This window comes from Lissotriton vulgaris, chromosome 10, assembly GCF_964263255.1.
Source record: "Lissotriton vulgaris chromosome 10, aLisVul1.2, whole genome shotgun sequence".
Taxonomy (NCBI): domain Eukaryota; kingdom Metazoa; phylum Chordata; class Amphibia; order Caudata; family Salamandridae; genus Lissotriton; species Lissotriton vulgaris.
Genome location: NC_141698.1, coordinates 464,890,860 through 464,918,261, shown reverse-complemented (window position 1 = coordinate 464,918,261; position 27,402 = coordinate 464,890,860). Strand labels below are relative to the sequence as shown.

Genomic DNA, 27,402 nt, shown 5'->3' with positions numbered 1-27,402 from the left:
AAAGCAGTCAATGAGTTGGTGATGTGTCAAACTGTCCAGGCGGGAGGCTGTGGTCCTCTATAAGTTGGTCGTACGGGCGAAGTTGGCCCTCCGCATATAGCGTCTCCGCCTCCGTGATCTCTGATTCTGTCCATATGTGTACCATGGCGCTCGTGAAGTATGAGTCCCCTCGAGGCCAACCCACTAGTGGTATTCGAGGGGAATAGCAAGGAGTCCTTGGCGCCAAACGGTGTATACGTAACATACATTGGCGGGCCACAGACACCTGCAAGGGATATGTCCGGCGGGGCTTGGTACCAGGGAGCAGCAGGCGACAGAGTTCTGGTGTGGGGATATGGCCGTGTTGTGTGTGAGTTTCCCCAGCGTGTCTGCCAGCTGTCCAGTATGACAGCCACTGGAGTTGCGCTGCCAGGAAGTACGACTCGAAGGCAGGGGCACCTAGACCTCTCCCGTGTGGTGGGTAGTTGGAGCTTGGCGAGAGCTATTCTATGTCGGCCATTTCCCCACGCGAGTGTTCGGAGTAGCGTGTCCAGCTCGCGGAAGAGGCTTCTAGGTGGGACAACCGGAAGGTTGGTGAAGTAGTACAATAGTCTGGGGACGATGACCATTTTTGCTAGTGCTACACGACCGATAGGGGCCAGTGGGAGGTGTTTCCAGAAGCTTACCGAGGCTCGGATGCTGGTGAGGACTCTGCGGTGGTTGCCCTCGTAAATATCGGTGGGTGACCAATAGAGTCGGACTCCTAGATAACGTGGGGCGCCCTCGGCCCAAGAGTGGTTCTGCATACCGATCCAGACTTCTCGAGGGTCTAGGGAATGATGCAGGGGATACACCACCGATTTCTCCCAGTTCACTCGGAGGCCAGATGCCTCTGCAAACTCGGAAAGGATCGTCCATATGGGGGTTAGGTCCCTGGTGATGTCCCGAACATATAGTAAAAGGTCGTCCGCATACATAGAGACGCAATGGATCGTATCGGCTATGGGAATGCCCCATGCTGCGCCCTCCTGGCGCAGGCGGATCGCCAATGGCTCTACGGCTAAGGCAAAGATCAGCGGTGAAAGGGGGCAGCCCTGTCTTGTACCCCTCTCGACTCGCACCGGGGCCAAGATGTATTTGCCAAGATTAGTGTAGAGCAGTCGAGTGTATTGTATACGGGTGGGACCTATTCCCGTCCGACGGAGTTCAGCAAAGTGGTATGGCCAGGTTACGGTTTCGAAGGCTTTTTCGAGATCTAAGATAATACAGGCTGCGCGTGGAAAGACGTCACCCACCTGATCCTGAATATGAAAGACTCGTCTGATGTTCTGGGATGTGTTCCTACCGGGGACAAAACCGTTTTGGTCTGGGTGTATTAGGGGACGAAGTATTTATTCAAATTGGGTGGCCAGAATTTTCCCCAGGAGTTTGCAGTCCGCTGAGAGGAGTGTGATGGGGCGGTAGGAGGATAGCTGTTGCGGGTCTCTGTGCGGTTTGAGAAAGGACACAATCACCGACTCCTGGAGAGAACTTGGGAGCTCCTCTCGCTGGAGAGCGCCCGCAATCATGGCCGTTAACCGGGGAGTCAGCAATGTGGAGAAAGTACTGTAGTACTCGAGAGGTAGCCCATCAAGGCCTGGGGCCTTGTTCCGAGCTAGGGAATGTATCGCACTAGAGACGTCGGTCGCTGTGATTTTCGCATCCAGGGTATCCCTGGTTGCTTTCGCGATATGGGGAAGTGGCAGTGAGTCCAGGAATTGGGAGGCCGCTTCCTGCCGGTAGTGTGTCTGAGTGCTGCACACGGCAGCATAATAGTGCTGGAACGCATAGAGTATGTCTTGTTGAGAGCGTACCAGAGTGCCCGCGGGGGTCAGAATTTCGGTAATGGGTGTCGCATCAGAGTCTTGGCGCACCAACCACGCCAGTAGTGTGCCCGTTTTGTCCCCCTCCTTGTGGACATGGGCGGCATAAGCTCAAAAGTTGAACTTGCGCATATCCGCCAGAGCAGTGGCGTATTTCGTTTTGGCCTCAGCCACCTGGGCCACTGTAGCCGCCTGCGCATCCTCCTTCTTGGTGAGTGTTGCTAGCGTACGTTCTGTGTCGACGAGTGTGTATTCAAGCGTGCAGCGGGCCCCCTTTACCTGTTTAATGCAAGCGCCCCGCGCTACTACTTTGAATGCGTCCCATTCCACGAGTCTTGTGGTGGCGGTCCCGGTGTTGAAAGTAAAATATTCTTGGATTGTCTGTGTATGTTCATGTCTGAAGACCTGGTCTGTGAGACAGTTCTTCTGGAGGCGCCAAGTGGGTACCGGAGTGTGGGGTGGTCTCCAGCGGATGCTTAGGATGTGTCAGTCGTGGTCTGAGATCACGCAGCCTAAGTAGTCAGTGTGTTGGACCGTGGGTATTAATGACGGGGTGGATAAAAACCTGTTGAGCCTGGTCCACCGATTATGTGGGATGGAGTGGAACGAGTACAACCGACTATGGGGGTGTTGCGCTCTCCAAGCGTCTACTAGTGACCAGTGTGTGACCCAGCTACGGAATCTTTCGGATCGTGTGTGGGCTGGGGAATGTAGGGGTGGAGGATGGGACCTGTCGAGTGTAACGTCAAGCTCACAGTTGTAGTCGCCCCCTAGTATCCATGGGAGCGCGGCAAATTGGGCAAGTACGCCCGAGAGGAAGTCCCAGTACCTATCCTGCTCTGTATTGGGTGCGTAGATGCTACCTAAGAGGACTGGCCGCCCGTCCAATAGACCCTCCAACAGGACAAACCTTCCCTCCTTATCCACCACCCTACGTGTCTCTTGAAAGGGGGTGCCTGGGCGAACCCAGATGAGCGCGCCGTGCGCATATGCCGAGTACGATGTGGCGCTTATGAGTCCGCGCCTTAGTTTGTCTGTCTCTGCTGCTGTAAGATGGGTTTCCTGTAGGAACGCGTTTTGGGCTTGTTGGTGCTTAATGTATGCAAAGGCCGCATATCTCTTACGCGGTGTGTGTGAGCCGCGCACGTTCAGGGTGATTATATTAACGTCTGCGTGCTGAATGGGATGGTATGAAAAGGGTGGCCTGCGCCTAGATGTGGCTGCTCGAATACGGGATACATGGGCCTGGCTGTGAGCGTTGTGGCGCTGCGCGTGGGGATGGCCCTCATTTGCCTTCCTCCATGTGTGCCATCTGCCCTTATGCACATGCCTTCAGTGGGGTGTAGGGGAGGTGAGAATAGGGTAAACAAAACCAACAACTGAATGGGAAAACTGTCCCAATACGTGGGGTGCATCGGCAAGCTCGATGCGTCCGAACCAGCTCTCCTAGAACCAGGAGCGAACAGTCAAGTCTTTGGGGTGGCAGGCCGGGCCTGCAAGGCAAATTCCTTTTCGGGCGTTTGCAGGACAAGTGGTTGTCCATTTAGGGTGTACTGTGTCCATGTCCTGACCAGGGTTGTGGGTGGGCCCCAGGGGGGGTGCCCATCCGCCTTGGTCCTCCAGCTGGGCATGTTGTCGGTTTGCGCCCAGTGACATCGCTATTGAGCAGAGTCAGCGATCAAGGTTTGGACCGGGGGCATGGTGATGGAATCTGTTCTGGGGTGGGGTGAATAACTGTCGTCTTTGCTACTTGATGAGAAAAGGTGCGGGATCCCCTCGAAGTCTTACTCTGATTGGGGAGCCTCAAGGTCCGCGACAGCTTGAAGGGCTCTGCGGCGCTCTTGTATAAGCTGCTCCAGGCCCGGGGATTCAACTTCTCGTTGTTTGGTGGGATCTCTCCAGTTCTGTCGTCCCTGCTGTTGCGTTTACTGTGTCACCCTTCCTATTGCGGTTTGTCCGGTGGTTGCGTTTCTGTGGCAGTCGGGGTGAAGGATTTTACCCAAGCCTCTACATATTCGATGGGGTGTGTTCCCTCAACCCCATCCGGTAATCCTATCACACGTATGTTGCAGTGCCGAGAGCGTCCTTCCAAATCGTCCACCCGGTCCTCTACCGCGGCAAGACGGTCCACTGCCATGCAGAGTGTTGACTGCTGGGTCTTCAAAGTGGGTTGAACGTCTGCCGTGGTCTTCTCCCCCTCTCGGACCCTATCCGCCAGCTTTCGTTGGTCGTCGCAGAGTAGGTTGATGTCTGTGGTAAGAGTGCCCAGGCGTTCCTCCATGTGTGCCCTGGAGAGTTCAATGGCCGCCAGGACTTTGTCTAATTTGTCAGATATGGGGGGGTCCGGTTGTGGCGGGGCGTCTTGGTGAAGGTGCTAGTGCGAGATTGGTTTTCTGGTGCGGTTTCTGTTGTGTGGTCGTTAGCTTTCCCATGGCGATGATCTGGGATGCAGTGTCCGCGTTCGTTTTCTTCTGGCGCAGTCGGGGTGCCGCTTCTCTGCACGGCAGTCGTGTGGCTCGCCGCCTTCTTGTGGTAGGGGGTGTAGTGCGCCCTGAGATCGCCCGCGCCCCAGCGGGGGCTGCCCGGCCGTGTCGCCAGTCGTGCCCGTTTGGCAGGGGCCACCGTACTCAGTAGGTCTTGCGTCCGTCTTCACCACGCACCTGCGCAGGTAAGGAGGGCAGGGGGGGAATCACCCCTCGAGAGCAGTCTGATGCCTGCCCAAAGGATAGTCCAGTGAGTCCCGGGGGGCGCCGCCAGCTGTGGAGGTTCCAGGAAAGGGGCCTGGTCCTTGCCCAGGTCAGTCGACCCTGGCCGCAATCTTAGGGTCAGGTAAAGGTATTTGTGGCGGTTGGTGTGCCAGCAGGGCGCTCAGGCTGCCGATGGTATCCTGCGGCGAGGAGGGGGGAGGGGGGGCATGCAGGGGCAACTGGTGGGCGCCGCACTCACCCCCAGATGTCTGTGTGCAGGGTCAGGAGTGTTCTTCTCTCTGACGGTGTCCCGGCGTGGGTGCCATTTTGGGGTCAGGCGGGCACCAATTTCAGCAGCTCCCGACTGATATCCGTGCCCCCGGGGGGTGGAAACTGATCCGCTGTCACTCCCTGGGATTATGGTGTATGTCGGGGGGGGGGCGAGGGACACCCCTGCCTCCCGCAGCAGTTTGTGGCAGGGCGGTGATGTCTAGTTCCCGCCGACCGTCTCAGGCTTGCTCAGGAACTTTACCAGCAATCCGCCTGCATCTGATGACTCAGCCCAGCGCGATTCTCGAAGGCAGGGGAGGACATCGCGTCGCAGGAGCCAGCTCCTCTCATCTGCTGGGCCGTGCACGTTCAGGCAGGTCGCGGCTGTCCTTCCCCGTCCCTGTCGGTGACGGGTCGCCGCCATCTTGGCCTCGGGTCCACGGAGCTGGGGCAGTGCTGCTTTTTCGTTCCTCTGGCGCGAGGGACGCGGGTTTGTCTGGCGCTCCCGGTGCCGCTGACGATCTGCGGTCTGGTGGAGGTGTTCTGACCCCAAAAGGACAGCGATGAACGGACTGATGGGCCGCCCGTATCAGGAGCCTCAGCAAGCCGCAGCCGCCATCGTGGCTCGCTAAGCCACGCCCCCCTCTCCCAAGGGAATGATAACCACATAGGGAAAGGGTAGAGGGTAAGGATTCACGCTGGCAGGGGAGCTATGACTGTCAAAGGAATCTGGCTGGCTGATTTACTTTACCCATCAAAAACAAATTGTTCTAGAGGTGGAGACAGGAGCTGTGTTCATTCAGAATCCAGAGATGGATTTTGGCAAGCAAGCTCTAAGGTGAGTATTCTAATGGACCTTAAAATTCGTTACACATGTGAGAACAGACACACATGCATAAACCCCTCCTTCCCTCACACTATGATGTGCTCCCATGATAAATAGCAAATATCCTTGCTTTATGTAATTATAAGTGTTTTCAGTAAATAGGATAGTCTAGACACATTTAATTCGCTAGTCAATGCTTTTTAACAAAAATAAGGTTGTTGGGAGCAAGAAAGTTGGAAATGATGCAATTGAAAGCTTACTTTTGATTTCTTTCAGTTTTATATTGCATTAACTTGACCAGAGGATGCTTTATCAACCCAGCTAGCATGCAACTGATTAGTAGAAAGGTCCTAAAAAGGGAGGGCCTATTGCTGCTGGATGCGATTCGATTGTCATCCGAGATTTTAAAGCCTTCTGTCCTGCAGAACCACTTATTTTAACTTCTTTTAGTATTCAATCTTATCTTACGATTGTACCAGGTGCCTATGATAGGTTCTTGCTCACACGGTGTAGGCTAGGAATATTTCATAGGATTGTCAGCTTCCCTATAATGAATAACTGGGCCCGCACATTACAGCTGTGCCCTTGTGATAACCCCTCAGGATAATCAACTATACATGTATTGTTCTTCTGCAAATTTTATGTTGACGTCAGAAAAATATGGATTGTCATCTTTTTAAAATCTTAGGGGCTAAGACAATGTCTTCCGGCGTACATTGCTTTACAATGTTTAGACAACGTACACTCTGTATGGAGAATGGCAATGTTTTTAAAGAAAGGTTTAGGAGAACTATTGTTATTTAACCTTAAAGTATACTAGTTTTTTATGGTACAAAAAATGTTGTACTTAAGGTTGTGTTTTTATTTATCATCTGATTGTGAAAATACTTGACTTTTAATGTTTTCTATGATGATTTTAACAAGTAGCAGATTTACAACACATCTTATATTAACATGTATAGCTGAATGTATATTTTTATTGTGCTTTTATGATTGTATGAAATAACAATCGAATAAAGCTGTTTTTTTTTGTTTCTTTTTATTGAAATATAAAAACAAGCAGGCATAAAACATGTTATACAAAGTGTCAGTTCAACCAAGGGAGGAAAAATACAATGAGCAGCAATCGACATAAGGAAAGGGGAGGGGGGGGGGGGGGGGGGTACAGGGGCCAAATGTAATAAAAATACGATAGAACTGTCAAAATGCACGGGTCAGGGGGAAGGTGGAACATCAATGTCAACAACTAGAGGCGGTATACATATGTTTCCACGATAACTATTCCAAGGTCCCCACACTCTACACCACTTCCAGGGACGGCCCCTGGCTAGGTACACGGTCTTTTCCCTAAACATACACCAATCTATGTTTTCCTTCCATAAGTCTACTGTAGGAGGCCTCTGGGACCCCCCACAACTGAGCAATCTCTTGCTTGGCGATTATGGCCCCCAGGGATGCCCACTGAGTCTGAGCTACATTATAATCCGTAGGGTCCCAAACGTTCAACAAGCAGCGTCTGGCCTCCGGCAAGAGGGCAATACCAGTCACTTCCCTCATGACCTCATGGACCCCACTCCAAAAAGGAGCAATTTCACTACATTCCCAAATAATATGAAGAAAAGTAGCAACCTGCCCACACCCTCGCTTGCATAATCCCTCCTCAGAAAAGCCCATTCGGACCAAACGGGGGCCCGTGACGTAAATCCTGTGAAGGATCTTAAGTTGTACCAGTTGGAGGAGGCGCTAGGGGGCGCACAGCGAGATGGCTGTGATACCACAGCTCTGCCGGACGACTGCGAAAATGGGTTTTTTTCCTGCCTAAAGCCCGTAAAATTCACCGCAGACACTGAAAACGGGAGTGTAAACATCAAGGGCACACCATGGAGGAGCAAAACGTGATGGAAATATAAGCGGACTGCAGTTCACAATGAGAACGCGGCACTAACCGGACGGCAGCTGCAGTTAAGATGGCGGCCGGCTCCAGCACTGTCCCGGACAAGGGACCGAAACACTGGCGAGTACACCGGAGCCTGGCGTGAGAGTGGGACCAAGCAGCGAAGGTGGAAATTTGGGTGCAGGAAATAGCGCGGACGTCATTTCTGCCTGTGGTGAGGTCGCCCCATATCGCTCGACTGACCAACGGACAAAACTGTGGCGCAATCAAGATGGCGGCGCCCTGACGGTTACGTGCCTGAAGCTGATGGAACCAGCGGTGCTCGGCGGCCAAATTGCACATGAGCGTGGTGACGGCCACCGTTACTCGGGGCAACGGAGGAACTCGTGTGGCGATTCACTGTCGACGCGTGTGCTGCGGTGCAAATAACGCTAATGCAGGTACGCGCTGAGAAATCGGGGGTCCCCACAGCGCTGCGGAGGCGGGCTATTGCAGAGTGAGCTAGCGCAGGCTACAGGGTACAGTGAATTACTACCAGCACGGGAGGAGAGGCCTGCAGCCCCTCCGTGCACTCAAGTCTACATACATCAACAAACGTCACTGCAGCACGGAGGCATAATGGAGGTGATTGCATGAAAGCTGCCTAGTGAGGAAATCGTCGGGAAGCCACCCTTTGAAAAAAGCGGGATTGCAGCGGCCCCTAAGGCACTGTGGCGCAAGATCCCTGCGCTTATCAGAATCGGCTTTGTGATCAGGGCTAAGCACATAATGGCTTCCTTGTCGGGACTGTGGGCGAACTGCCGCTAAACTTATAGTGAGGACTGGACATATCATAGCACTCTCCACACCCACCAGCTGCCTGTATCACGTTGCGGGGTGACACGGAGACACAGGGGACCCAGCCCAAGCGTGCAACACTCGGTCACACGCCACCCCGCTGGCAAGACGGCGACATCAAACAGAGTCACCAGATCCTCACTCCAGGCTGCACAACCGAGGCCATCACTCCAGGCGAAGATGGGCAAGCCTGATAAGCAGCAGCAAAAGATTTCATTGGAAAGCAGGAAAGCGCCTAAACCGACAGAACAGATGGCTGACGGAGATATGCCGGCCGACCTGGCGACTAATACCAACATGGAGAAAATACTGCTGGCCATACAGGCGAACCTACAGGACATTAACGGCAAACTGGACAACTTGACATGCAGGATGGACGGCATGTCTGAGAAACTAGAAAAGCATGGCGAAAGGTTGGACACGGCCGAAAATAGGATATCAACGGTGGAGGATGAATCACGCGCTACGTCCACTAAATGCACCGGCATGGAACGAGTCCTGGAGGTGATAAAGGTGAAGGAGGAGGAGTTGGAGGCGCGTTCCAGGCGCAACAATGTGCGCATCACGGGCCTTCCGGAATCGACAAACACCGGGCGCATGGAGGTGTACATAGAACAGTTGAGCAAGGATCTATTCGGCGCAGAAGCACTCTCTCCGATCTTCATCGTGGAGCGAGCTCACAGATCCCTCGCACCTCGCCTGCCGCCGGGAACTCCACCGCGGCCAATAGTGGCGAGGATTTTAAACTATCGTGACAGGGACACCATCTTGAGACTAGCCCGCGAGAAAGGTACGATCACTCATCAGGGGAACACTTTCGAATTTTATCCGGACCACACTGTCGCCATACAACAAGCGAGGAAGGAATTTGCATCCGCGAAGGCCAAACTCGGAGATCTTAACATCAGCTACTCCATGCTGTACCCGGCCAGATTGAGGGTGTCTTGGGAGAGTAAAACAGTGCTGCTATCCACGCCAAAAGCCGCACAGGAATTTGTAAAAAAGGTGCTGCAGCAAAATAAGGCGAACGCACGAGAGGAGCAGCACCTGGATTCGGACTGAAGGTGAAGGGCAGGTGGGGTGAACTCCTTCTGGACTTGCGGTAAGATGTTGAATACTTGATCTGTGGATTGCTGTTCCCAATAACGTACGCTTGTGGCTGCGATGGGAAGCCCCAGGTTCGTTGTCCGGGGTCACGTCTTGCAGCCAGCATTGACAGTTTGAAGTGGCTGCTGACCTTCCAGACTTATACTTTGTTTGATAACATGTGGGAACGCTAAGAATGGCAGCGCTTGGAACTGACCCGTTACATGGCCATGTGAACTGAGGTGCCAATACGCTCATGACTGTTGTGTTACTGTGCCTTAAGTTTAGACTTTAGAGGGCCCATTGTTGTTGTACACTACACAATGACTAACAACCCTACCTTGTTACTCTCATGTACTTCTGATTTCACGAGCTCAGACACTGCTGGCTGACGGGTCGAGCTGACAGGCTGGACTGAGCACGCCCCCCTGGGTTGACATGATTGGCCCATGATTGTGACACATTGCAGGATTAACGGTTGACGTTTCTGTACGTCGCATGGGCTGTTGTCAGCTTTTGGCTGGGGCATTGATGAACAGTGGTACTCACACTAACGGCCTGTAATTTATATGTGGTTCACCATAGTCCTCCTCAATGAGGTGCTGTGAGAAGGTTGACACCACCTGAAAACATGTATGTAAGCGTCTTACACACTGTTGTCCATATTACATGCCAGCCCTAACTGCTTGGCAACTGCACACCAAACTGGTTTGCTCGAGGAGTGAACTGCTGCTACTATTCACAGATTATATCTGGGCTCTGATGGGCTGCGGGCGGGACTGGGGCGGATGGGCAGAGCACACGTGTGTGAATCGTACGATATGTGAGTCGTCCGCACCCATTCAGTTGGGTGTAGAGTTGGGCCCCAAGTGGACCTCCACAAGGGTATTCCCCACAAAAGTTGTTTCTTTTTGCTACCTTTAAAGGGATGTTTCAAAAGGGAGATGTTGAGAGACCAAAGCAACTGATACATGTTTATTTAGTGGGTATTGAGGGGCGACGGGTTGCTCAGATGCACTTGACCTCACCTGTTGAAGGGCTCTTGGACGCTGTTCATGCTTATAATCTGTTGCTAAATTGGATCCCTTGGACTTATGGATGACCCAGGTAGCTAGAGGTACTGGAAGAAATCATATCAACTTCCTCACGTGGAATGTAAGAGGTTTCACACAGCTGAAAAAGATAAGACAGGTGTTTGCCTACTTAAATAGATGGGAAGTGGACGTTGCTGTGCTGCAGGAGACACACATCGCACCTAACACACACAAACATATAGGCGGGCGCTGGTCGGAGTCATCATATATGGCTAACTACTCCTCTTATTCAATTCGTAGGGGTATGAACTTCACTGTGCATCAGGTGATCAGCGATCCCAATGGGAGATATGTGATTGTGTCTGGCATCCTACAAGGTCAACGGATAACGCTTCTTAATGTGTACGGTCCAAATATAGATGCACCCGAATTCTTTCAGGAACTATGGGGACATTTACAGACGCACGCAAACACACACATCATATGTGGGGGTGACTGGAATGTAACTATGGAGGAGGGGGTAGACCGTTCCTTACACTCATCAGAACCGCCCAAGCAGGCCAGGGCGAAACTCCTTCATATGCTAACAGATCTGTCGTTAACAGACATTTGGAGGCACAAATTCCCTGATATACGGGGGGGCCACACACATTTCAGCACTCCACCACAGTTGGTCACGACTGGACTTCTGGCTGGGCACAGACAGCATTGCACTATGGGCACGAGAGTTGCGCGTCCTACCCAGAACACTTTCAGATCATAACCCTGTGTTGTTAAAACTAATGATCCCGAATTATACTCCACCCCCTTTTCACTGGAGGTTTAACTCCTGTGCTCTCACGGATACTGTCTACGCTGACACCATCAACAAAGCGATTAAAGACTACTTTCAATTAAATTAACCAGTGGTGGAGGATCTGGGGCTGCTTTGGGAGGCATTTAAGGCCACAATACGGGGCGTGTGCATGAGCACTACGATAGGCATTTTAATGGACATACGGCGGCAAATTGCGCGTTGCGAGACACGAATGAGGGAGTTGGAGACGGCCTTTGAGGCCACTCAAGATGTCACCCTATTGGGGGAATTGCGACAACTGCACTCGGAACACCAGACATTTGTCGACGACGAAATTAAATACATGGACAAGAAACACACGGCCAGATCTTATGGGGAGGGTGGTAGACTATGCAGCGTACTGGCGGCCAAAATATGCGAAGGTAAAGGACACACGGCTATACTGCGCGTTAAATCTGAGGATGGAACGATCCATACACAAGCCACGGAAATTTTGAACTGCTTTGTGGGCACGTACGAGGAGCTATACCGATCACGACCGATAGCATCAACGGAAGAGATATTTAGCTATCTAGAAGACGTGGCAATAGGGTGGCTATCGGATGGGCAGAGGGAATTTTTAGCGTCACCCATTACGGTAGAGGAAGTAACAGATGTTATCAAGTCTCTTCCTAATGGGAAAGCGCCCGGTCCTGACGGGTACACAAATGAATTTTATAAATGATATGTAGATGTCCTTGCCCCCCATAAGGTGGAAATGTACGGTGCAGCTTTCGACCGGTCTGAGTTACACCCCACACTACGTGAAGCTGTAATAATCGCTCTTCTCAAACCTTCCAAAGACCCAGAAGTATGCGACTCTTATAGACCGCTTTCACTTATCAATGCGGATTCCAAAATACTTGCGAAATTATTGGCGGTTCGGCTGAAGCCACTGATGACGAAGTTGGTCCTCCCCGGACCAAGCAGGGTTTATCCCTACGTGTTCCACTTCACATAACACTAGGTCGTTGTTTGCCCTCTTGCACTATCTTCAGCCATCTACAAAAGCAGTGGCAGTCATGCTAGATGCCACCAAGGCTTTTGATTCTATTGAATGGAAATTTCTCCAGTATTAGGGGTGTCTTTCATAGATTCACATGCTTGAATATCCCCCGTCGTCGAAGTGGGAGTCCCACGGTACATAAATAGCAGTAATAAATATGCATGTATACATGACAAATATCATAAATAAAAAATACATACATATTGTGTAAAAGAAATGTAAGCTTGAAAAAGTACCATAGAACAGAATAGGCCCATAAAAAAGGCCCAAGGGAGAATTCACTTTAGTAACTTATAGGAGTCATTATGTATTGGTCCACATTCCAGCCAATCAGGCTGTAGCCTCCTCTAGAACCTTCTCCTCAGAAGCCCAAGTCCTCAGATTTTCTACCGCACGTCGTGTGAAGGGAGTCTCCCTGAGCTCTGCTCAGTTTTTTCCACTTTCTTCATATTTTTTCTTCAAAAATGTCTTCTTCAAAGAAAACCTTGTTCAAGGCTTGTCCATCCTGTGGAAAATTGCGCCTTTTTCATGAGGACCCACACAGTAAGTGTATTTACTGTCTTTATCCGGACCATGTTGTCGCTACCTGCAGGCTCTGTCGCAAATTTCCTCTTAAGACTTTGAGGGACAGAGAGGCTCGTCTCCTTCTGTGGCTACAGAAGTTGAAATCATCTGATAATGTGATTTCCGATGTCGAAAGTATGTCTTCTGGTATTTCGAAAGCCTCTCAGAAGCGTGGGTCTGAGACTGAACTTCCCTCTCCTTTTCTTAAGAAGAGCAAGAAGTTGGGATCTTTCAAGGATGTCTCCTCACAAGACTTGCTTCAGGGCGCGCCTACGGGACCTAGCTCTCTGGCGTCTCGACCCAAGACCATGCCCTCCGTAGCTAAAACGGGCATTGGCTCGTCGACGGGCTCGTCGACGCGTCCGTCGACGTCTTCAGCGTCTACGAAGTCCGTTTTGGCGATGGCGATGTCGACGTCGACGACTACTTCTTCCATGTCGACCAGCTCTACCACGACGACGATCATCTCGTCGACTAGCAGCCAAGAGGTGAGACCCATCTCGTCCATTATTATGATCTCGTCGATCAAACCGTCGACGAAGAAATCGTCGTCGACGCTCCCACCGTCGACGGCTCCTCCGTCGACGAAGACCAAGGCATCGTCGTCGACGACCGGATCCTCCTCGTCGACGACAATAACGTCGACGCCGACGATGAACCCTCCGTCGACGGCTGCACCGTCGACGACCTCCTTGTTGACGGCAAAGACTGCAACTCCGTCGACGGCCTCGTCGACGGCCTCGTCGACGACCAAAAAATCATCGTCTACCAAGCCTAAAGTTCTTACGCCGGATTCAGCGGCGCCAACCAGAAAACAGCTAGAGGGACCTAAAGCTGTACAACTGTCGTCGACGGGCTCGTTGACGACGCAACAACCTCTACAATCTACTACCACCTTCAAAGTGGTTTCTACTTCGTCTCTCAAAACTGTACCACTTATACAGTTAAGTCCTATTAGGAGTGAATCTCAACCTCCAGAAAAATTGTTTCAATCTGGAGCAGAGGAATCTGGTAATGATTCGGAAGTGGATCACAGTTATCAACCTGCTACAAGTCCATCGGAATTACACATTAAGTGTCAGGACTACAGTGACGAGGAGGCGGATAATACCGTCGAAGATGGGAATGTCCTTTTTCCAATAGATGACTCGCAACAACCAAATTACGAACACTTTACACAGATTCCTCTGTCTATGGTGAAAAACCTCCAACATATGCTGGATGACTACAATCGTAGGTTTCCACCATCACTGCCTCCTTCCCCAGCACCTCAAGTGCAGCGACCTCAGTCTTCAGCTCCACACCCTCCGTCCCCAGTGCCTCGACCACAGTCTCCAGCACCTAGACTTCAAACTCAGGCGATTGTTGCACCAACGTCTCCTTTGGGTGCTGCTCATGATACAGATAATGAGACTCAAACTCCTCATAACACTGGAGATAATGACACTGATGATGAGGAAATGCAGGAATGGGACAATTATAGGGCACAGACGCCCTCTACTCCACCAACATCTCCAAGAACTTCGCCACCAGTGGATATCGCGAGTTTACATAACCTTATGGTTCGTGCAGCAAAGAGGTTCCACTTAACATTGGAAACACAACAAACGGAATGTTTTTTGTATGATTTTAAGGACTTACCGCAACGCCAAACTCATACCATTCCTATCATTGACCACATATGGGATGAGGGTCTAAAGTTAATGGAACGTCCTAATTCCATTCCAGCTGTTCTACCTAGACTAGACAAAAAATATAAAGCTCCGCCTACTTCCCCAGCCTGCTTAGTTTCACAACCTAAGGCAGACTCGGTTATCACTCAGGCGGCACAAAAAAGGTCACGAAACCCAGCCATACCCTTGACATCCCCGCCGGATCAAGATGGCCGTAAATTGGACTCAATTGGAAAGAAATTTACCACAATGGCAGCGACAACGGTAAGAGCTTCCAACGCTTTGGCCATACTGGGTCGATACGACCGTCAAATGTGGTCCGAGATCGCTGGTCTACTCCCTCAAATGCCCGACTCCATCCGGGATGAAGCGCAGGCCATCATTCTCGAGGGAGAGAAGATTTCAACGGAAATAATCGACTGTGCAGTCGATATAGCCTCTACTGGTTTCTGACAACTGGCGGGTGCTGCAGTTTTAAGTCGCCAAGGCTGGCTGAAGTCAACAACCTTCCGTCCGGAAGTTCAATCCAGAGTGCTAGATTTGCCCTACGATGGCGAGTCTCTGTTCGGTAAGCACGTTGATGACGCTTTGGAACTGATCAAAAAGGACACGGATACAGCGAAGTCCTTGGCAACTCTTCAATATAGAAAGAAGCCATTTCGTGGGGCACGAGGTAGAGGAGGAGGAGGTACCTCTACTTTTCGAAGCACAGGCCAATATCGAGCATACTCTTATGACAACAGACAAAGAGGATCCTATCAGTCCCAAAATCGTTCATCCACCTCCAGACCTTACCAACGGAAGTCCAACTACAGAGGTGGTGCAAACACCAACAAAAAACAGTGAGGGGACTATGCATCTTGGAGGTCGAATCTCCAAATTCTTCTCCAATTGGTCGAACATCACCAACGACCAATGGGTCTTGGACGTGGTTTCAAAAGGACACACCCTGGAATTTACGAAATTTCCACCCGCCCGCCCGCCTTCGGGCCCACCTTCTCCCCATTTCAAGGAACTGTTGGCCCAGGTGCAGCTTCTGATCAGAAAAGGAGCCGTAGAAATGGTACCGCAATGTCAACGCGGCAGGGGGTTTTACTCCCGTTTCTTTCTAGTAAAGAAAAAATCAGGAGAGTGGCGCCCCATCTTAGATCTGAGAGCTCTGAACAAGTTCATCGCATCAAAGACTTTTCAGATGCTTACTCTGCTTCAAATCTTGAATTTCCTCATTCCAGGAGAGTTCTTTTCGACTATAGGCCTTCAAGATGCATATTTTCATGTGCCCATTCACCCCAGGCACAGGAAATACCTTCGTTTTACAGTCGGCCAATTTCATTATCAATTCAAGGTCCTTCCATTCGGCCTTCGATCGGCACCGAGAGTGTTTATAAAGATTCTTGCCCCGGTGGCCGCCTACCTGCGCTTACAGAGCATCCAGTTTTATCCGTATCTGGACGACTGCCTAATAAAAGCCAGAACTTTCCAACTGACACAAGAACACACACAAGTCTGCATATCCCTGTTCGAAACACTAGGTTTCTCCATCAATTGCCTAAAGTCACACTTTCACCCTTCTCAACAACGAGATTTTCTAGGAGCCTCGCTCGATTCTCGACTAGGGCAAGTGTTCGTTTCACAGGAACGTCAAAGCCGAATGTTACAGAAAGTTCAGTTCCTGCAATCAAGGCAGTACGTTTCTGTCCGGATGTACAAATCATTCCTCGGCATGGCTTCCTCGTGCATTCAACTGATTCCCAACTGCAGACTGCACATGAGAGTCCTTCAAGAGGAACTAGACAACCAGTGGAGGCAGGTATCCGGGTCGTTCGACGACAAAATCCATCTAACGCCCCGCTTACTAAGAGCTTTGGAGTGGTGGGCTCATCCTCCAAACATAGCAACAGGTCGCTCATTCAAGGACGAACAACCAACTCTGACATTGACGACAGACGCCTCCCTAGAGGGTTGGGGGGCTCATCTCGACAGAATGTCCGTAAGAGGCAAATGGACGGCGTCTCAGCACAAGTGGCACATAAATCGCTTAGAACTTCTGGCGATTTTCTTGGCCTTGAAGTCATTTCAAAGAGTAGTGCAGGGACAGACATTGCTGGTGAGGACAGACAATACCACCAGCATGCACTACATCAACAAACAGGGCGGCACAAGATCTCTCGTGTTATCACAACTGGCACAGGAGATATGGGACTGGGCTCTCCAACATCAAATACATCTTCAAGCTGTCCATGTCCCAGGTGTGGCCAATGTGCTGGCGGACTCGCTCAGCAGAGCCCTCTCGGACAACCACGAATGGGAACTCAACCAGCCAACGTTGGATTACATCTTCCGACAGTGGGGCCGACCACAATTGGATCTCTTTGCAACTGCTCTCAACAGAAAATGTCAAGGGTTTGCGAGCCGACATCCACACAAGGAATCGAGCGGGAATGCCTTTTCAATAGACTGGTCGAACGCCTTCAGCTATGCATTCCCTCCACTGCCGCTCATTCCTCGTCTGTTGCACAGAATGAGATTCCAACCATGTCGGATAATCCTGATCGCACCCAAATGGCCGAGACGTCCTTGGTTCTCAGATCTCCTTCTATTCTCTCTGACACAACCGATACAGTTGCATCCTCTGCCGCACCTTCTCACAATGCATCAAGGTCAAATATGCCATCCGGATCCAGCATACCTTCAACTTCATGCCTGGAACCTGAGTACAATGAATTTGCACACATGAATATCGACAAGGATTGTAGGACAGTACTAGCGAATGCTCGAGCGCAATCTACTGTCAAAACTTACCAGCTGAAGTGGAAGCGTTTCTGCGCTTGGTGCTCCACTAGATCACTAAATCCCATGTGTGCTCAGCCAGAACAAATCTTGCCATTCTTTTTGTCTCTAGCAAAATCAGGGCTATCACACTCCACTCTTAAGGTTTTTCTAGCTGCTATTTCTCGTTTCCGCCATGATGGCGTAACATCTTTGTACTCCTCCAGGATCATAAAACAGTTCTTCAAGGGCCTTTTTCGGATGTTCCCTCCAATCCGTCGGCCCCCACCTTCATGGCGACTCAACCTGGTTTTGTCTCAGCTGCTATTGCCTCCATTCGAGCCCATCCATTCTTCCAATCTGAAATTCCTCACTTGGAAAGTGGCTCTGTTGCTTGCCCTGACCTCTTCCAGACGCGTCGGCGACATTCAAGCCTTTACTATACAGCCACCGTTTTTACAATTCTCCAACGAAGCTGTTACCTTGAGAACAAATCCCAGTTTTATTCCTAAGGTTCCCAGTGACTTCCATCTCAATGAACCTATTGTTCTTAAGACTTTCTTCCCTGCACCTCAATCTGCAGCGGAGCGCTCCTTGCACACTCTGGATGTGAAACGCTGCCTTAAATTTTACATTCAACGCACAGCTGCCTTTAGAAAGACTGATCAATTGTTTGTGGCATATGGCCCAGTGTGCAAAGGACAATCCGTAACTAAACAGACTATCACCAGATGGATATCGTCTGCCATATCCTATTGTCATCAACGGGCTGGGAAGCCCCTTCCTGCTCCGGCTCTAGCTCATTCCATGAGAGCTGTATCGACTTCTGCTGCCCTCTTTGCGGGGGTGCCTCTAAGACAAATCTGCAGAGCTGCTACTTGGTCAAGCAGCCATACTTTTACGAAGCACTACTGCCTGCAATCAACAGATGCCGCAGATGCAGCAGTAGGTCAAGCGGTGCTGCGGAATCTTTTCCGATAAAGGTGAGCCTCTGTTGCTACCCGCCTCCAGTCATAAAGGTATTGTCATGTTTTGGTTTTTTATTGCTTATTAAGTGATATGTTATGCCTAAACTTGATTTGTGTCTTCCTTTATGACTAATATACTGTTTACTGCTTTCTATTCTTATTCCAGCATGTGAATCTATGAAAGACACCCCTAATACTGGAGAAGAACATAAGTTACTTACCTGTAAACTGTGGTTCTCCAGTATTGGTGTCTTTCATAGATTCACATGCGACCCTCCCATCCTCCCCTCAGAGGCTCTCTTCTCCTCAAGCATTTATACTTACTTGTGCTACGAAAATCTGAGGACTTGGGCTTCTGAGGAGAAGGTTCTAGAGGAGGCTACAGCCTGATTGGCTGGAATGTGGACCAATACATAATGACTCCTATAAGTTACTAAAGTGAATTCTCCCTTGGGCCTTTTCTATGGGCCTATTCTGTTCTATGGTACTTTTTCAAGCTTGCATTTCTTTTACACAATATGTATGTATTTTTTATTTATGATATTTCTCATGTATACATGCATATTTATTACTGCTATTTATGTACCGTGGGACTCCCACTTCGACGACGGGGGATATTCAAGCATGTGAATCTATGAAAGACACCAATACTGGAGAACCACAGTTTACAGGTAAGTAACTTATGTTCATCTGATTGCTATTCTACAGAGAATGGGTTTCCCCAAGCGATTCGTACAATGGGTATCACTAATAAACACCAATCCGTGCGCCCGAGTTCATGTAAACGGTTACGTCTCAGACATATTTAACATCCAGCGTGGTACCAGGCAAGGATGTCCACTTTCACCTTTATTATTCGCTTTAGCACTCGAACCCCTGGCCTGTCTGATCCGACAGAACTGCAAATCATCAGCCCTACAGTTCCCATCCAGACCTTTACATATCTCTCTGTATGCAGATGATAAGCTGTTGTATGTCCGCGATCCCAACACGCATTTAAACCGACTATTGCGAGAGTATATCAAATTTGGTGGACACTCGGGATTGGCCATAAACTGGTCCAAATCCTCCATTATCCCTCTAATGGATACAACAACTCCTCTGGACACTGAATACCCACTAGAGTGGCAGTCAGAGCCTATACGGTATCTGGGTGTGATGTACCATAGAGACCCTGAGGTGGTTATCAGGTCGAACTTTGGGCCAGCAATATCCAAATTGGAAGATAAGATACAACGTTGGATACAACTGCCACTGTCTTTGGTGGATCGTGTAGCGATCGTGAAAATGAATGTATTGCCTAAACTATTGTACCTCTTCAATAACATCCCTATCGCGCCCCCTGGTGACGTGTTTCGCCGCATAAAATCGCTTGTACTAAAACTTATATGGGCAGGCAAACAAGCACGAGTGGACCTCCAGACGTTAACACTTCCATATATTCGGGGAGGTTTCGTGGTGCCGGACTTTCTACTGTATTATTTATGCGCCCAGGCACAATGTTCTGCATATTGGTACCACGAAATACCGTACCTCACACACACTGCTATCGAGGAGGGAGATGCGTTGCCGATACCGCTGACGGCGATCCTGTCCCATGTACGACAGCCCCTACATGCTCAAGACATCAACACTGTTGACACCACAATTAAAGCCTGGAGAAAATTGGGCCAACTGGCGCATAAGACTCCATTATATGCGCTTGCGATGCCATTCCATCATCATCAGGCACTATCGGTCATGGGTGAAAGAGTGGGCATGTCCCTATTGCAGCAAGTGGGCATTGAAAGAATGGGTGACCTGTTTCAAAAGGGTACATTTGTAAACATAGAGGACCTGACATACATCCACAATAAAACACCTATGTTTCAGTTCACGCACTACAGATTGAAACGTGCATGGCAAGTACACTATCTAACATTCCCAATCGAACCTGATAGCCTAGACGCGCTGCAACTGCTCATTACAACCCAAGACTTATCACACCTAGTATCTAGATTGTACACCACAGCACAAGCTGAGATGACACACACCACTGACAAAGCCAAAGCAAGATGGGACACGGTACTAGTAGATCCGCTGTCGGACAAGGAATGGCAGCAAACTTGTGCATTAACACAAATACTTACTCCTAATGGCAATCTAAGAATTATCCATTACAAGTTTGTGCATCAGGCATACTACACACCTGCGCGTATGTGCAAATTTGGCCTGCAGGACAACAACAGGTGTAAGAGGTGTAACGAGGAGGACGCAGGGTTCACACATTTGGCATGGTCCTGTCCTAAGGTCCATGATTATTGGACGGAAGTGATCGCTACGCTGTCCGCTATGATAAGGGTAGAGATGGAATGCACAGTGCGCACTTGCCTGCTTGGACTCGTACCACCACTCAAAGCTACCAAACGTAAATTTTGTGTGATATCCCTATTGTTAGCCAAGAGACAGATCGCAAAATGCTGGCACAGCAAGCAAGTGCCCAAAACATCCAGATGGTTACACGATATGTCCAGCTGTAGAGACAAGCTGAAGACTTACGAGGAAGAGCTACCTGCAAAATCTAGGCCCAAGGACTTCTGGTGCTATCTCACAGATTATGTACTCACACTAGATGCAAGTGAGGAGGAATGACTCATGTAAACAAACTACTATATGGGAATTGTGCGCCATCAAGCCCCGTATGCCTATAAATGCCATGACTTGCACTAATTACACTGCTGTGACAGTTAGTTTGTAATGGTCTCATATTTTATGTTGCTAAATTGTTTGTTTTCTGTTCACCGATGAACATCTACAAAAAACCCATAAAACTATAAGACCTAAAGTTATGCAATACAATGCCGGATCTAGCGTTCTTGTATTAAGAAATGTATGTATACAACATCGTTATGTCCCTGTCTACTACTTTGCGGCCGGCCCCAGGGTTGTAGGCTCTTGGCTATGTACGAATATCAAGTGACAATAAAGGTCTTAAAAAAAAAAAAAAGTTGTACCAGTCTGAGTCGAGATGGAATCGCGACGTCCTTGGGAGAGGAAATCGCAGATTGCCAGTCTTCGTCTTCCAATTCAAGGCAGTCACGGGTCCACAAGTCCCGAAGATGTAACAGGAGATCAGGCCTATTATTAATTAATTTTTTGTAGACAAGGGAGATAGTGCTGTCGGGTACATGGCCATCCAACAGCCTATCTTCAAGTGGGGACGATTCTGGAATCACCTCACCCAAAGGGAAGACCGACATTAAGGCGTGGCGAACCTGAACGTAGCGAAAGTACTCTGTGTCACCCAATTCAAACTCCGTCTTTAACATCTCGAACGATTTCACCTGGCCCTTAACCCAGAGGTCACCCACCTTACTGATGCCGATAAGGTCCCATCTATCGAACCCCTTGGTTTTCCACAACTTCCCAAGCCTCTCCGAACCAAAGAGCGGGGTCGCTAAAGTCAAGCGATCTTTCCACCCCAGGGAAGTATTAGCGTCATGCCACATACGCACCGCCGTCTTCGTAGGCCCCGACAGAGTCTTGACCACCGATTTTGAGTAGAGCGCCCTATAATAATTACCCCCGGGCAACAGCCGTCTATCCATAGCAAAAGCAGGATTCAATTCAGGACCATACATACCATGGTTGATGGCCCCCAGTTGAGAAGCCCAATAATAACGTTTGATGTCAGGGAGAGCGATTCCCCTGTCATACCAAGCGGAGAAAGCAGAAGTTTACGCCAACCCGCAACGTCCTGTTTCAATCTAGCCAGGGGTGGGAGAAGGTTCTGTTCATAACGGGCCATCGGATCCAATGAGATCAAGATACCAAGGTACTTAAACCCCGTCAGAGTCACTTGAATAGGGCAGGTACGTGGGAGAAGAGGGAAATCACCAGAAAGAACGTATAAGTAGGATTTCGCCTAATTGATAATCAAACCAGAGTTCCTTCCAAAGGAGGCCAAGACATCGCACAAAACCATCAATGACTTCCGGGGTGAGGTCAAATACAGTAAGATATCATCTGCGTAAAGCGAGATGCGATCTTCAAATTCAGAAGACCATTGAATGCCCTTCATCGAGGGTTCCCATCGGATCCATGCAGCGAGGGGTTCTAGGGCTAGGGCAAACAATAACGGAGACAAGGGACAGCCCTGACTAGTGCCTCTCCCAAGACTAAACTGAGTAGAAACACGACAACTTGCACAAGGGGGTCCTCGTAGAGAAGCCGCACCCAGCCAATAAAACCGGGTCCAAACCTGAATTTAGCCAACGCAGCCCATAAGTATGGCCATTCTACGGTATCAAAAGCCATCGCAGCATCTAACGACGCCAAGACGGCCGGCTCACGCAACGTTGCAGCTCTCGCGAGAACGCCGTGCAGACGCCTGAGATTCAGGGCAGTATTTCTATGCCCAATGAAACCGGATTGATCCAGATGTATCAACTCACCGATGACGGTGATCAAGCGGTTAGCCAGCAGTTTTGCGAGGATCTTGGGTTCGGCATTCAAAAGAGAAATCGGCCTGTATGATGTGCACCTATCCCTCGGTTTCCCCTCCTTATGGATCACCACAATGGTCGCAATACGTTGATCGCGGGGTAGAGAACCACACACCAGAGACTCCAAAAACATATCTCTTACATAGGGCGCTATCTTGTCAGGCCGCAACTTGTAAAGTTCAATAGGTAGGCCGTTAGGACCCAAAGCCATTCCCGAACGCAAGGAGCGAATCGCGAGAGCCACCTCGTCTGCGGTTATTGGAGCATCCATTTGTTCCCTATCCAAATCAGAAAGACGCGGTAGAGCAATATCACGCAACAATAGATGTGAATCTTCCTCCGGCCTATCCGACACAGAGGCATATACTGACTGAAAGTGATCTACAAAACACTGAACAATCTCCTCAGGGTCAGTAACACGACCCCCGCTCGCCGTCTCGATCACAGGCATCACACGACTAGCCCTATCCTTCTTATCTAGCCACACTATCAATTTGCCTGCTTTATCTCCTATGTCATATAGCCGTCCCTGCTGTTCTCTACTCATAGCCTTAGCTGCATCAGTAACTAACGACCTATATTCCAACTGCTTGAGTCGCAAAACATGCGTCCTAGCACGTGTAACTTCCCGCTCCAGGCCGAGCTCAAAGTCTGCTATCTCCGTTTCAATAGCCACCTCCTCATCTCTCTGTTTCTTAACACCTGCGATTAACGACAGGGCCTGGCCCCTAAGAACAGTCTTGAAAGCCTCCCAGAGGGACACCGCAGACGAAACTGAAACCTCATTCTCAAGGAAGAGATTTCACCAGATCCGCGCGAGTTTTAGGGTTCCGGAGGTACCAGGGGTTAATCGGGGCTATCCGACCCTCCGTCCCAGGACTGGACTCCATACGAAGCCATAGTGGAGAATGATCAGAGATCCCCCGAGCAAGATGCTTAACCTCAGTACAGAAAGCGCCTGTGCAGCCGGGACCAAAACGTCAATTCTAGAAAGACTACCATGAGCTCCCGAGTGAAAAGTGTGCTGTCGTTGAGCGGGATGCAACAATCTCCAACAATCCACCAAGCCCTGAGTATCAATGAAATCATGAAGCCAGTTCTGCGCCCCCTTAAGATCTCTAGGTGGATGTCGATCAGCCATACCAGAAGCCACTGCATTAAAATCACCACCCAATAGCAATGACCCCTCGGGGAGAGCAAGGACAACCCGTCCCAAGTCCGCGAAAGTAGTTGACTGTAAGCCAGGGGGGACATAAACAGAAACCAGGGAAAGAGTTCGGCCCTCCCACCTACCCGTTAAACTTCATAGCGCCCCCTGTCATCGAGGACCGTAGCGTCGATCTCCAATGGGAGAGAGGCCTTAATCAGAATACCAACCCCCCTTGAGCCTGAGGAAAACCCGGCATGGGCGACCAGACGATACCCCTTCCTATTCATGGCATGACAAGTATTACCTATCAAGTGCGTCTCCTGAAGAAGGACCACATCTGGGGAAAGACGTTTCAACAATTGCAGCACTACCCCGCGTTTAATCCTATCCCCCAACCCATTCACATTCCAACTCATCAGTTTCAGCCCCCTACCCCATCCGAAAGTGAAAGTTCCACCCCTAACAAGAATCCAGCACTTCGATCTGAAGGTCTAACAATACATTGCCTTGCAGAAAAATAAACACATACCCCAACAAAAAAAAACCTTCCCCCACCAACATACCGTTACGAACCCCCCCCACCCTGCACCCCTGCGTAAGACTAAAAAGCCACCCCAACTTGCAGTGTGCCTGTCGCCCCCACATCAAACTAAGCTACAAAAAGTAAGTGAGAGGAGGAAAGAGACTCACCAATAGCCCTGCAACCCCCCCCGGATGTCACAACCATTCACATTGCAGGATTAGCGAACCACATTTCGAGGCCTACTGGGGACCCCAAAGACCAGGCAAAAGGTGTCTATTCCTGTCCCATCAGTCTGCCTTCTGCCCCTCCGGATTGTTCCTCTGGCGCAGGATGGTTCGGTAGAGTGTCAAGCCAGTCAGCCACCGCATCAGGCCGATCAAAAAAATAAGTGCGCTCAGCGTGTTCGATCCTCAACTTGGCTGGAAAAAGCATGGCGTATTTAAGGCCCATGTCACGCAGTCTCCTCTTTACCCCCAGGAAATCAAGTCTCTGCCTTTGAACAGATTGGATAAAGTCCGGGTAGAAGTTGATAGTAGTGTTCTCGAACTTCATAGGACCACTCATCCGCGAAGCCTGCAAGATAGCGTCTCTGTCACGAAAATTGAAAATCCTTGCGATCATAGGCCGCGGTGGGGCACCCACCTTTGGCTTACCACCCGTAACTCTATGAGCCTGCTTAACCATGAAGAATTTACTCCGTCCCTTGGGTTCAAGATGGTTAACAACCAAATTTTCGACGAAGAGGTCAGCTGCAGAATCTTCCGCCTTCTCCGGGACACCGATGATGCGAACGTTGTTCCACCGAGCCCTCCCTTCAAAATCCTCCAGACGACGGACGAAGAGATCATTGGAGGCCCTCAAGTTGCGGACCTCCGTCTGCAGATCAGCAACATCACTCGTCAAACTGGAGGTCTTAATGTCCAACGACTTGACTTTCTCGTTCATTTTTGTCAAGTCCGTACGGATCAGATTGACATCTATCACCACAGTATCAAGTTCATGGGCGAGGGTGTCCATTTGTTGCCCAAGGGAGGATTTGATCCCATCTATGGCGGCCATAACGTCTTGCAGGGTCGGTTCAGTTGCCAAAGTCGGAGCATCTCTAGTGTCCTCCAGCGACCTGCCCGATCCGCTAGGAGATCCCCTAGTCTGAGCATAACGGTCCAGGTTTTTGGTCTGGGTATAGCCACCCCGCCGAGTTGTCTTGAGCTTCTGCTTTTCCCCCTCCGGTTTCCCCGCCATTGCGGAGTACAGACCGATGTGAGGCTGGTAGACTAAGTAGAAAGATGGCGGCTCCAGGACCACAGGGCCGTGGTCCAACCTCACTCGGAGGGCACACGCCAGGTATCGTCTCAAGATTCTCAAAGCGGTGAGGAGGTACACTCGGATGTGGCGTAGAATAGCCGACCTCGGCGCTAAGAAGCCGCTCGCTGTCGGATCTCCCTCCGGGAAAGACCAATTCGAAAGTGAAAGTCAACCAGACCGGTCGACCCCTCCACCTCAGTCCCATGTTGTTCAACTACAGCTCGGGCACCGTGCCAACACCACGGCTGGGCATCACAGGGGTGTAGGCCGTAATCTTCTGAGCACCACAGCTCTGGTTCCCGGGGTCCGATTCGGAATCCGAAAGCAGATCTCGCCTCACCCGTGGTTCATCTTCACGGATATTTCAATGAAGGACAGGATAGACGACAGGATAGATGTGGGAGGCTACGAGGGTCTCAGGAGCCCTGTGCTCATGCGGCCATCTTGGTCACGCGCGAAGCTCCTCGAATAAAGCGGTTTTTGATTGATTGATTGACTGACTGACTGATTGATTGATTGATTGATTGATTGATTGACTGACTGACTGATTGATTGATTGATTGACTGATTTGATTGACTGATTGATTGACTGATTGATTGACTGATTGATTGACTGATTGATTGATTGACTGATTGATTGACTGACTGATTGATTGATTGACTGATTGATTGACTGATTGATTGATTGATTGATTGACTGATTGACCAGAGGTCATTAGAGCCCTTTACAAGCGACCAGATTATGGTACAGGTTTTTAGACTCGTAGATTAAATGATTTGCCTCAAATCACGGAATGTAGAGCCTTGTTATTGTTAATTTATATCTTCACTTAGTACTTAATTTCTTGATGAAGTGAGCATGTTGCATATGTTTGTATATTTTATGGTTTCGCTTAAATAAAAATAAAAAAACCTGAATTTGAATAAACTTGCTCACAGCAAAGTCTCTCCAGCTAGGGTAGCCAGTCCAACAAAATTCTCAAATCAAAAAGTCTGTAATCCATTCCCATTCCCAGTTTACATAGGCATCACTCCAATACAGGATAAAGGATCGACAACCACCAATGAGCAGATCCTTTGTTGTAGAGATGTAGAAAGCAGCCACATACAAATCTGGTCGAAATCTTTGAAAACATTACAGCCAAGATGAGCCTCTTGGGTGAAGGTCAGATGCACTCTGATAAAAGCATGTGCATCCATGGATCATCCAGTGCCTGAAAGAAAAATTACTTGCAGTAGTCGTCCTAGCACCTATGTGTCCAACTTCAATGAATGTGTAATCTACCCCTTTCAGAATGAGATGCCATACCATATTTTACTGTCCCTGCTCAAAATGGAAACTAGAATGACGCTGGTAGAAAACAAACCTAGGAGTTTTTAACAAACGACCCAAAACTATGCTTCATGGAATAAGACAGAAGTTTACTTAACATTTTTTGCAATTATATTGTTATATTTCTAAAAAAATGTCACTGGAATGATGACCCCATCCACCGTCCATCTTACTTCTTATAGGAGGGATAAAGGGAAATACCCATTAATTTCACTGCTGAGCAGCAAAGTAACTTTTATGCTACATAAAGCCAGACTCACTACAGTTCAAGTATGGAAATTTCCTCGCCCTCTATTGTAGTTATACAGAACTAAGAT

The 27,402-nt window shown here is 49.6% G+C and overlaps 1 protein-coding gene across 1 annotated transcript in view; it reads left to right on the top strand.

Annotated features, from left to right (window-relative positions):
• Positions 1–27,402, top strand: part of ROGDI (rogdi atypical leucine zipper) — a 421,371-nt gene that overhangs the window by 222,065 nt on the left and 171,904 nt on the right. The window lies entirely within an intron of this gene.